We start from the raw sequence: 12,923 nt of genomic DNA on the forward strand, positions 1-12,923 counted from the left end.
GAGACATGAGCTCCGGCAGTCTGTTTTTGCCAAAAGGGAGGCAGCAGAGAAGGCAATTTGTTCTTTATGCAAATGTTTCCACATGTTGAATATTAATATAAACAATACGATAACTGTATTGTAGCAAATGTATAGACAATATAACAATTACACATGCATTAGCAGTGTGATGGTAATTATGACCAATTTTAGACAGCATCTGTTTTTCGTTTGATCTTGACTATATTGTTCAATATAGCAGCACACAGTGGGATTATGTAGGCGGATGTCAACATCTCAGTGATGTGACAGGATTAGCAATGATGATTGGTGAAGGATACTCCGACCTTCTCTGATCACCAAAAAACAACCATGTATTAAAATCCAAATGTTCAAATACCATGTAATAATGACATGCAGGACCAGCTTAGAACTCCTGCCACATGATGGCTCTCTCCCAATCCCCATCGGCCACTACCAGTGTTCACACACTCGTAATAAAAAGCATTTTCACTGTTTGAATTAAAAGTGACCAATGTATTATTTACGCTAAATCACACTGGCAGCCATTATTCTGCATATCATGGAAATTGTATTAGTCTTACAAAACTGGACTGATTCCCTGCTTAAAGCGAGGCCTGGAGAGGGCCTCAGGGAGAGAAGAGCTTGTCCACTAGTCCTCATATTTCTATTTCCTTGTTGAGCTGATGCTTTTGCTGCTCTGTATTCCACTCTATTTTCTGCCTTGTGAACTCCCTCGATGTGTCTTCCTTGCCTGAGCTCTTTGGTAAACCATGGCTTGTTGCTGTAGCACACATGAATGCAAATTAGCTCTCTGAAACCACTGGAGTTTCCATCCTTAATCTATTTCTGTTACTGCAATGGATTATACATCTCAAAGCAGTCCATACTAATGTGAAAATTCACAGACATACACTATATTGCCAAAAGTATTCACTCACCCATCCAACTAATTGAAATCAGGTGTTCCAATCACTTCCATGGCCACAGGTGTATAAAAGCAAGCACCTCGGCATGCAGACTGTTTCTACAAACATTTGTGAAAGAATGGGTCGCTCTCAGGAGCTCAGTGAATTCCAGCGTGGTACTGTGATAGGATGCCACCTGTGCAACAAGTCCAGTCGTGAAATTTCCTCACTCCTAAATATTCCAGTCAACTGTCAGTGGGATTATAACAAAGTGGAAGTGATTGGGAACGACAGCAACTCAGCCAAGAAGTGGTAGGCCACGTAAAATGACGGAGCAGGGTCAGACAATTGCTACAGACCTCCAAACTTCATGTGGCCTTCAGATTAGCTCAAGAACAGCGAAGAGAGCTTCATAGAATGGGTTTCCATGGCGATCAGCTGCATCCAAGCCATACATCAGCAAGTTCAATGCAAAGCGTTGGATGCAGGGGTGTAAAGCACGCCGCGCACGCCACTGGACTCTAGAGCAGTGGAGACATGTTCTTTGGAGGGACCAATCACGCTTCTCCATCTGGCAATCTGATGGACGAGTCTGGCTTTGGCGGTTGCCAGGACAACGGTACTTGTCTGACTGCATTGTGCCACGTGTAAAGTTTGGTGGAGGGGGTTATGGTGTGGGGGTGTTTTTCAGGAGCTGTGCTTGGCCCCTTAGTTCCAGTGAACGAACTCTGAATGCTTCAGCATACCAAGAGATGTTGGACAATTCCATGCTCCCAACTTTGTGGAACAGTTTGGGGACGGCCCCTTCCTGTTCGAACATGACTGTGCAGCAGTGCACAAAGCAAGCTCCATAAAGACATGGATGAGAGAGTTTGGTGTGGATGAACTTGACTGGCCTGCACAGAGTCCTGACCTCAACCTGATAGAACACCTTTGGGATGAATTAGAGTGGAGACTGAGAGCCAGGCCTTCCCTACAACATCAGTGACCTCACAAATACACTTCTGGAAGAATGGTCAAAATGTCCCATAAACACACTCCTAAACCTTGTGGAAAGTCTTCCCAGAAGAGTTGAAGCTGTTATAGCTGCAAAGGGTGGACCGACGTCATATTAAACCCTATGGATTAAGAATGGGATGTCACTTAAGTTCATATGCGAGTCAAGGCAGGTGAGCGAATACTTTTGGGAATATAGTGTATGTGAGAAACTGACACAGTCCTTTAATTCAATGTTTTCAAGTGCACTCACCTGCACCAGCAATAGCATGGACACCCCCTGTGTCCACATAACCAATCAATCTGGAACTTTCTGCCAATATACCATTCTTGATGCATAGCCTACTTGGTTAACATAGCAGAGAAGTTTGCCTATCTATTCACTTGGAAGGATAAGGGGGGACGCAGCACCTAAGGTGCACAGTATTTAGGGGGTTTGTGCTGAATTTAGATGAGAAATTCCACAAGACCAAAATGCATACCTATAATGAGGGATTTTATTAGTGCTTGAACAGTGGCTTACTTAATTTTTATCACATGAACTGCATCTGCATGTAAATCTATGTTACGATTAGTTTATCTATTCCTTACTGTAATTTACTGTTCTACAGCTGTGTCTATATTTACTATATTTATAGTTACTGCTGATGCTAACCACACATTTCCTGCTGCTGGATGGGGTAACCTTTATTGTGACAGAGCCACAGGACATGCATTACATTTGTCATCGGACTTAACATCGACAGCGGCCGTGAAAATGTCCTTTTGTCATATATAGAGGTCATACATGTAAAGCTTGATATTGTTATTTTTCAACCTATAGCACTACAGAACATTGAGTATTAGTGGGAAAAACTAAATCAAACTGAAGATGATTTTCTGACTCTGAGAACCAATATAAATAGTTGACTTTGTGTGTGCAACTGTGTGTTCTCCAATGTAATATGTTGACTTTTGAACTTATGTGTTATTGTGTTTCATTTGAATACCTGTGGGGATGTTAATAACAGGGGCCACCCACTCAAATTGTTATCACTCTCCCCCGACTGATGGTTAGTGTTGGCAGAGTGAAATGATAGAGTTCTGGATCAAGAGGAGTCACTGCAATTCAGTCATGTTCTGAATGCTAAACATATATCACGGGTAGTGGGTGATATGCACAAGAACAACTCAAACGGCCTTTATATGCAGTTTGTTCCACTTGTTCAAATGGAAATTAAACCTCAGGACAAGTGCTTTCCATTGGACACAGAGGACACAGGGATGGAGTGTTTCCTTGCGCACTCCTGACAGCTTATAAAGTTGGTGAAGAAAAGTGGTGTCAACAGGCTTCTAAGGTGATTTCACATTTTGGCTGGAAGTCAAAGCATTTACAGATTCTGGGGGATACAAGTACTTTAAAGAATCAGCACAGGATGCCATCTGGCCACTCTGTCCATACTGAGATGGAGAAGTTTAACCCCTACAAAGTTTCTTTCCATTATAGATCAGTGAGCTCTGGTCTGATCTGGACTAGATATACACCAGTGGTGTTCAAGCCTTCCTGGCAGGTACTGTGGAAGTGAAAGGTTTCTTAGAGTAAATGTTTATATTTACAGGAAACAAGGAGTGTAGCTGTGAATCCTACTGACTTTGACTCCCCATAGGGCCAATAAGAGGCTGACATTTATGGTTAAGATTGATATTTATCAAAATCATTGGATTGCCTTCAAGGGGCTGCACGGTGGTGTAGTGGGTAGCACTGTCGCCCCAGAGCGAGAGGGTTCGATTCCCGGTTTGGGTTCCTTCTGTGTGGAGTTGGACATGTCAGCCCTGTGATAGACCTGCCTGACCTGTCTGTCTCTACATGTCAGCCCTGTGATAGACCTGCCTGACCTGTCTGTCTCTACATGTCAGCCCTGTGATAGACGGGCGGCTCCAGCCCCCCCCCCCCCCCCCCCCCTGCGACCCTGAATACAGGATAAGCAGTTGACGATGGATGGATGAATGGATGGATGGATTGCCTTGCCTTTGGTACCTGGTTCATCAACTGCAAAGTGCACCGTATTATGAACTTCAGTTTTTAATTATCTTGGCTAAAGTTGCTTGGTTCTTTATTGGCTCTGTCTGTTGCATAACCTTACAAAGATTTCTATAAGCACAGTACAAAAATATGTTTTCTTCTGGCTTTTGTACATGTCTCTTTACTTCATTAATCAATGTATCTATGCAGCATCACTATCATTTCTCCTCTGACATCACAGCTCTCAGACACTAATCTGCGCTGTCTCCTTCACTCTCAGAATGTGGCTAGAGGGCAGTCGCAGTTGCTGACTGCCAAAATTGGCTCCAGCCTGAGTAAATCTGGTGCTAATTACTCGCAGATTGCTGGTGTAAATTGAATGTATGTAAATCTGGTGTTGAATATTTATCAGAGACATTTAAAATGATAAGATCTATTAAGAAGCATACAAGCTGGACTTGGAACCTGGACTACAAGCCCTGGTCTGGTACAGCCTGTCATCATGTGTAGGCAACAAGTGTCAGGGAAAAGGACATGAGAAGATGTTTAAGGGATGCTCTTTTATGTTCTCTATTTTGACCTTTTGCTTTCTGTCAATTAGAGGAGAAACAATGTGAGACCCCCCTTCCAATTAAGAAAGAAATGAGTCAGGATATGGCTTTTTCCAACAAAATGAAACGGCATTTGCATTTCAGCCGCCCACATTTGCATTTATAGTGTTTCAGTAAGCTTGTTCAGTTGTGTGTTTAATCATCAGTGATATTTAGAGGAAAGAAGGGGCTCATTAAACTCCTGTAAAGTCTTCTATCAATGCAGTTGGCTTTTATCGACGCAAACAAGAGGAAACGGTGGAAACATCTCTAGACTCAAAGTTTTGATGAGGTTAAAATGCAGGTCCAACATATATCCAAACTGGAGACTTTCCAGAATTAGTGAGATTTATGACAATAATTTGGCTAATACAACTATGGACACATTGGATGTAAATAACAGCTGCAGTGATTAATTTACTCCAAAAAGTGACACACTAGGCAGAGAGTGTGCAGAATGACAAGTACGATGGTGAATATATTGAGTCAGATTTCATTATCAATTGAATTACTCTCCCCTCTGTTATTACAAGTGTGATAAAGACAAGCCACAAGGCTGCTGAACCCATCCACTACACTTCTGCACGGCCATACTTTTTAATCAGATGGCTAAATTATATTAGTGTTGGCAACCGCGGAATGTATCGCAGAGATGGATAAATGAGAGAGAGATCCAGAACAGAAATGAAATAGTTTCATTAACATTATTGTTTTGGACTTTGCATTGGATTTCAAAACTTGTCAAACTATACCAAAGTAGCAGCGGCGTATATATGAACCATGCAGGCTGGTGGGAGCCATCTTAAGAGTCCACAATGTGTTGATTCTGGCAGAGAACGTGACCTTGTGAGAAATTCAGATTGCCACCTTAAAAATATGTTTTTCAAAGAAAAACTCACATTATGTTAAATGGTGCCATTTGCCAAAACCTTGAAAAAGCAAACCCATTTTTTTGGGGGGGGGGTAGTGCTGAAATAATAAAAAACAAATCAATCAATGGATAATTAAAAAAAAATGATTCAAATTAATTGTAAAGTCTCTAATTTATCATGTGATGACACGATATGACGTATGGTGGCTAGTTTAGTTGCAAAATCTGTCAAGACTGCCACGCTGAGCTCACCTGGTATCTGAGCAACAATTAGAAAAAGAAAAGATGGCAGGTAGCAAAGGCCCCTAAATTAGAGCTTCATATAAACAGTTGCCAGACCAGCGTGTGCTAGGTACTAGCCTCCAACATAATAATGTGCAAATGGCTACTTTACGCCACTACAAAGTAGGGTTGATTTGTTAAGCACATTTAGTTTGATCCTAATTCCTTGCAGAACTGCATGCCACATCTAAATAATATCCTATCACACAAGTGTTTTTGGGGATAATTAACATCTTCAGGTTAGGCAGTGGTTAATTCATCCAGTAAAACGAGATAATCCTTTCCCTCACCACTGCAGTTCTGTGTGCATCTCGCAGTTTAACAGTCTACAAAAACATCAACACAGTTCATCATTTAGATAGCATAATTAGAAATTAGCTAACCATAACTTCAAATGTAATTAGTCTGGCTCCAATAACGTCTTCATATCTGCATGCAATCATTTGGTAGTAAGTATTCTATCACCTCAAAGAATATTCTGTCAAAAATTCAGAATGTCGACCCCAGACACTCATTGTCCGAGTCTGCCCTCTGTCCCGAACCTTTTAAGATACAGGAAATCGACGCTGCAGAAGAATACATCCCAATTAATGTCTATTTCAAATACACTCTTTCTGATGAACCTTCTTTGCTCTTTATGCATCACGATCCTGATTCACATGATGACCTTTTAAATGCATACATGCACAAAGCACAGCACAGCAGTAATTATAATTCAGAGCAAAAGAATGTCATGTGATATTATAATACACATCTATTCTTGTAGTTTAATGAGGTACATTGTTGACTGAAAGTTTCCCACAGGTGTAAATGGGAGAATGAATGATTGTCTGTCTCTGTGTGTCAGCCCTGTGATTGACTGGTGATGTGTCCAGGGTGAACCCTGCCTTTCTACCAATGTCAGCTGGGATCGACTCCAGCCCCCTGTGACCCTGTAAAGGATAAGCGGTTACAAATGATGGATGGATGGATGGATGGATGGATGGAGAGGCTGTCTGAATCCATTCCAAGCCTGCCACAACAGATCAATAATCCTACCGACAAATTACGACAGAACACTATCCAAAATATCATAGAAAAGCTTGCAATAATTAAAACAAAAAAGAAAACAAAATATGGATGAGTAGTTACAGCTAAGTCAATTGACAGTTGAGTTTTAGTTTCAGTGCATTAATTATCGGTCAAGACGACTGCACTCTTATTACAACATACGTTTGGGTTATAAATAAAGCAGTCCTCTGTTCGTCATCACAATGTAAAGTTCTGGGGTCAAAATAACACAGTCCCTTTTTCGCCACTTTGTCAAGTCATGCAGCTGTCTTATGTAAATCAGGTATAATTACACAGCAAAGGGGGCTCGACGAGGCCCCAGTTAGACAGGATTCATTTCTCCAAGGTACTAGGAGCAATTCTAATTAGAGTAACTGTAATAATAATTGAACTATTTGTTATTGTTAATCCCCTCTGGAGCAACCACGTAGTTTTTTTCCCCATCTCAACACAGGTTATTGGACCACCTTCAAGGGCAAATGGAAACAACAGGGAATTGGGGTTGAAATTAATACCTGAGTCCAGTCCACAGAGGCTCCCCTGGGTTTCCTTTAATTTGCACATGATTTGGGTGTCAATCATTCTGCAGCATTTCCTGACTGCCAAAGAGGGATCTTGTCTATGAGAAGGAAGACAGGCTGACATTAAAACTTTGGAGCAGTCACTTTCTAATTCATCTACCCTGATCCCATCACCAGCTATATGCCTAGGGAACCACGGAGGTGAACTTAGTCCCTCAGAAGAGGTAGATCCTGCCAGATGCTATGATGTGTCATAGTATTGAAAGCTACTGTATATGCCTACTGCATAACAAGCAAGGTTGAAGTCGGGAAAACTTTTCTGTGATAATTCCGTTCCATAAAGGTAGGTCATGAAATAGTTTTAGGTTTACAATGCAAAAGCCTTTTAAAAGTCCCCTGACACACAACTCATGAGAACCAATTTGATCTGTGGGTTAAAGTTGGGTCCCTGAGCATAACATTTTAACAAAATTAACTTGTAATGAAGAAACTCTGATGTTCCTTTCCAGCCTCTATGCTTACAGAGGAAACAGAGAGAGAAAACAAGAGAGAGAGAGAGAAAATCCATGTCGCTAAATAACAGAAAAGGATTGAATTCTTTATCACCCGTGTTCCCCCGTAATTCCGCCTGGAAGCGGCTCTACAGATGAAGTTTCAACTCTGTGACACATAAAGTTAAGCTACAGTAAGTGACAGTGACATTGACTGCAGGCTTACCCTTCCATATATCCAATAGAGAAGAATGTAACAAAAGCAGAGCTATAGCTGAGACAGCAAAGTAAGAAGAAATCCAATGAGGATGTCTAGGAAGCATATTGATGTGCCGTAGTTAATCTCTGGCAGCTTGCCATGAAAAAGCACTGGCTCTGAAACTAATGCACACCTGTGGGAATAAATCAATGACAGCCGCTCATTTTTTAGGAGATTCAATTGTAGGAAAATAATACTATATCCATTGAATCCCTAGATACATCTCATTAAGCGCTGTCTTCTTTCAAATTTCTTAAAGCAGGATCCTAAATGATTCAGCAAATCTTCCAGTTCTTTTGATTTTACACGGAGGCTTTGTGTACTCAGCGGTTCATTCTTCAGTCTTTACCAATTATTTTGATTATAACTGTTGAACTCACAATATCATGCTTAAACAGTGGATAAAGGAGGCAAAATCTCAGTGAAATGTGTGAAGCTGTTAGCTTTGCTGCTCTTCAAGAAAGACATGTTTCGCATAAATGAAAGACGTTCTTCCATGAAAGCAAATGAAAAGAGCTTCAATAAATCTCTCGGTGTGAGCGAGTGTGATACGACATGTAGCTGCTGTGATTTGTGTCCTTGGTTGTTTTTGTTAATTAATTTCCCTCTTTTGGCTCTGCTGTGATCTTCATGAGCCTGCAGTATATCTTACGGTGCCACTAACCTGATATGAAAGCCATTCATCACATGATAGGGGCAACAGCATGTCAGGTCACAACAGCTCATTTAACAGCATTGACAATGTGGTTTGTGCATGACAGCAGAGCAATTACAAATGAATGTTATGACTCCGGACAGTGCCATTCATATCAATCTGTATCCCAGAGGGAAACATCAAAGAATAGAGATTGAACAAGTGAAGCAACGAAGGATACCTATCTGGAGTTGTCCTGAGGAATTAATTATGAAAGAGTGTGCAGTTATTTTCATGAGAATAAAGACAGACCGAGCTTCATAATTCATAATAAAACCTAGAATAATTATTTTATTACGATAGAACCTTGTCCAATATGATTATCTTTAGCGGTTATGTCTTGCTCACACTAGCTTCAATTCACAGTTGTCTGGTGTTTGGCATCAGTGCCCCACCAGTCAAAAAAATAATAATTCACTTGGATGTTTGAGCTTCTGCAGAATCACACACGACGCTGATTTCATGCTGTGCTCATCTTCAATCTGTATTTAAGAAATGGATGAGCATCATTTTGTGACATCACAATTGGAAGCCAATCATGATCCTGTTATGCTTTCAGTTCAAAAGGGTTTGATAAGAATACATCTGCAAAAGATAAAACTCACAGGAAAACAAAAGTGAGGGAGCAGGTTGAGGCAGTATGAAGTGATAAATGGTATGAGGAACATCAATTAAAAAATGAAGACAGTCTGACACTAGAAAAAAAAAAGCATCTTGGATTTTTCTGAAAAACCAAGATAATTCAAGGATCTGTGGGAACCCTGTTAAAAGAGATGGCAGGAGTGGGCTAGTAGCGCATGTTCATAAAGAAACACACATCAACTGAATGGATATGGAAATAGCAGCTACAACCTTGTTCCAGCACATTTCACAACACAAACCCTCCACTGTAAAAAATGGTGACAAGGTCACTACGTGCATAATCATGTTGGAGATGGAATTCTGAATCACACTCTGTTGCACTTTTCTGTGTCGGAGGTTGTTTATTTCCAAGTAAAGATTCTTCTTGTTTGCAGGTTTAGCAGTAAATTAACTTCAAATATTCTCCTAAAAACGTTGACAAACATACACGTGGATATAGTTATGCATAGGGACTTGTCCTGGTTATGTCTTTAAAAGGAACATCCCTGCCTACATTGTCTGTAGCTGCTAGTACTAGCCTGCCTCAGTGCCAATCTGATCCTGTTTTTTTTTTTTTTCACTGCCCCCTCATATCAGCACAAAAGCCCACCTTTGTTTGCTGTTGTGTGATATCATTTTACATGTAATACCCTGTTGTGTTTACACATATCAGGCAAGCAGAAACTCATGTTTTGTGTAGGCAGTGATAAGGAGCCAAGTCAACACACTTATCCCCCCTGCTAGGCTGGTCCGAGGGTTTATTGACGTGGGTGGAGGAACAGGCTCTGGTGCAGGTTAACAGCTCCTCAGCAGTGATGACTTTCATGAACTACATACACCAATGTGCTCACTGGACAGCAGCATAGTGACAATCATGACACTGCCTCCTTACTTAGCTTTCATCTGCAGCTACGCAATCATTGTATACACCACTTTACAACAAGTTAAACAACAATGCTTAAGTTTTCAGCGTCTTATTAAAACTCTGTGTCCGTGACAATGATCAAGCAACAAGAAAATCCCATCCCATCCCTATCAGTGAAAGCAGATAACATCACTTCTAGAACAAGTTCAACACTTTATGTACATGGAATATGGCATGGAAAATACAGATAGCTAAAAAAAAAAAAAAAAGAAGCAAAATAAAAACGCTTATCTATGATTTAAATGGAAATGGAACAAGAGCTGGACTTTTCAACATGAAATGAAAATGTATACTTGGTGCTGATATGTGGTTTCAGTTACTTTTGTTTTGATTAGGTGAGGATGAATCACACATGGATGCCTCCCTTCTGCAGGGGAAGACAATGATAAAGGGTAAACACATGTTCCGCCTTGTTGCTTTACTTCTTCAGCCTACAGAGTGGCTGTTTTCATTCATTTTTACTTTAAATAGTTTTCAAAGGCTAAACTTTCCAAAAAGAAAGCAGAAAACATTTTTGCATTGAGTGAGCTTTTTTACATGGTGTTTGGGATCTAGAACCAATAGTTCCTGACAGATTAATGCCATTCAGCTAAACATGTCGTTAATCCACAGAGCAAAAGATAATGAAATAAGAGTCAACCGAATCATCTCCTGCAACCTTGTGGCTGTATTTTCAAATCCTGAATGAACTTTGATGTGCCCATTGAGACATAATGCATCGTTCCCAAAGGACTTGTCTCATTAGATCATTAAGGGATTTTAATGAATGCTTTCTGTGAAGATGACCATAGGATTCTGAGTTTGTGACACCAAGGTCGAGTTAAACTATATATATATATATATATTATACAGCATATACCTATAAAACTTCTTCTTTCTAGTGTTAAACAGGAGTAACAGCATCACTCAGGCAATTAATCTTTTATTAGCTAGGGGTATGTAAGCATGTGTTATGATAATTTGTCTTGTTTTTACACAACCTCTAGGCCCTCTTTTAGTAACAGATATTCTCGCTTCACCACGAGGCATGTCGAGGCAGTCATGTTAACAGACATGTTTACTCAGGGTGACATGATAATTATCTACTACAGCGACTGAAACTGCTGGGAGGTCATTCAAAGCCTATTTGATAGCTATAAAACTCACTCAATACAGTGACAGAAAGAGAGTGCAAGGTCAACAAAAAATATACAGAGCGCTGCACAAGCCGAAAGTGAAGTGGCCATGGATGTCTTTCATAAAACGAATATTACATTAGGGCTTTGAGGAGATGACAGGTGGGATTTTCACAACACAATTAGAATTTATCACGGAAACTTTAGTCTCTTTTGTTGATGTGTCAGCCAAGATAGGAGTTGAATTTCGATGTGCGAATGTAAACTAGTTCTGGCAGGTGTTTCCTGCTGCCTTTCCTTCACTTCAAGGAAATTACTGTCTGCAGCACAGTCTCACTTTAGCTTCCCATCTTCAGAGGGAATTGGCATACATCATGAGGCCCTGAGCAATCATATCGCGGCAAATGACAGAGAAAACACAGTAAAGCAGAAAAGCGAGTCTGAGTGCAAGCCTTTCAAGGGAAACTTTTCAAGGTAGAATTTCAAGGCCCCCTGGTTTGTAGTCCTAATCCAGGATGAGGTGAATTTCAAATCAATTATGAGCTCAGTCGGATTATTGACAGATACCACCTTGTCATTACAGCTCATGAACAAAATGACTTTTCTTGGGAAGATCCATTAATTTAGCTGAAATGGAACCGTGTGCAGCAGCCCTGCAAAGCCACATCTGGATCAATGAAGAGGAACCACAGAACAATCCCAATTGATCCCCTCTGCTGAAATACCAGAAGGGACTGTTATGGTACAGAACGTGTTCGATTGGATTCCACAAATCCTTCACACACACACACAACTATGAGAGGGCAACAGAGAGCAAGTGTGATGGACGTTAATGCACTACTGGCATTTCTGGAAAATGTCATTTTCTGTGGGAATATATGTGAACGACTTTGGTTTTAGATGTGCAAGCAGATGTGGTGTGAATATATGGAATCTGTCATAGGTATTTGTAATGAGAAGTGCTTTGGATGGTGACTAACATGGTGAGCACTGCCTTTCAGAGTAGCCCAGCAAACATGCAGATCAATATATAAAGTATATATATATATATATATATATATATCACCCAACACCCAAATGATGGTGCTGCATACCAGTTCAGAGGAAGGATTTTAATCATGACATCAGTTACAGTTGGATACTATATTACCACTGAATATCATACTACATCCAAATTAACCATCACCTATAGTTTTTATTTGCCGGTGTCTGTCGCAGTACGTTCTGGGCTTGTTCTTCCTCGACACATCTGTGCTTGCATAACATCTCACGAATTTTCAACCTCAACATTTCTATTCCTAAATTTGATCAATTGTTCGACAGAAATTCAAATTGCCATTTGTTGTATCTAGAAAGAAAGAACACTTTCTATTAATGGCTTGTCCCACTCAGCACATCTACTTTTGACTATTGATAGAATTCAAATGAGCCCAGTCAAAAACACATCACAGGTCCGGCCAGTAACCTGAAGCCAATGCAGGCCTGTTCTCATACAGTCTGATACAGCAACCACTGTGTATCTTGTGATGGCTGATGAGCACAGATAAAGATGCATTTGGTCATACATGCTGGATCTGATTTGACACATCAATGCTCAT

This window comes from Eutrigla gurnardus (assembly GCF_963514095.1).
Source record: "Eutrigla gurnardus genome assembly, chromosome: 18".
Taxonomy (NCBI): domain Eukaryota; kingdom Metazoa; phylum Chordata; class Actinopteri; order Perciformes; family Triglidae; genus Eutrigla; species Eutrigla gurnardus.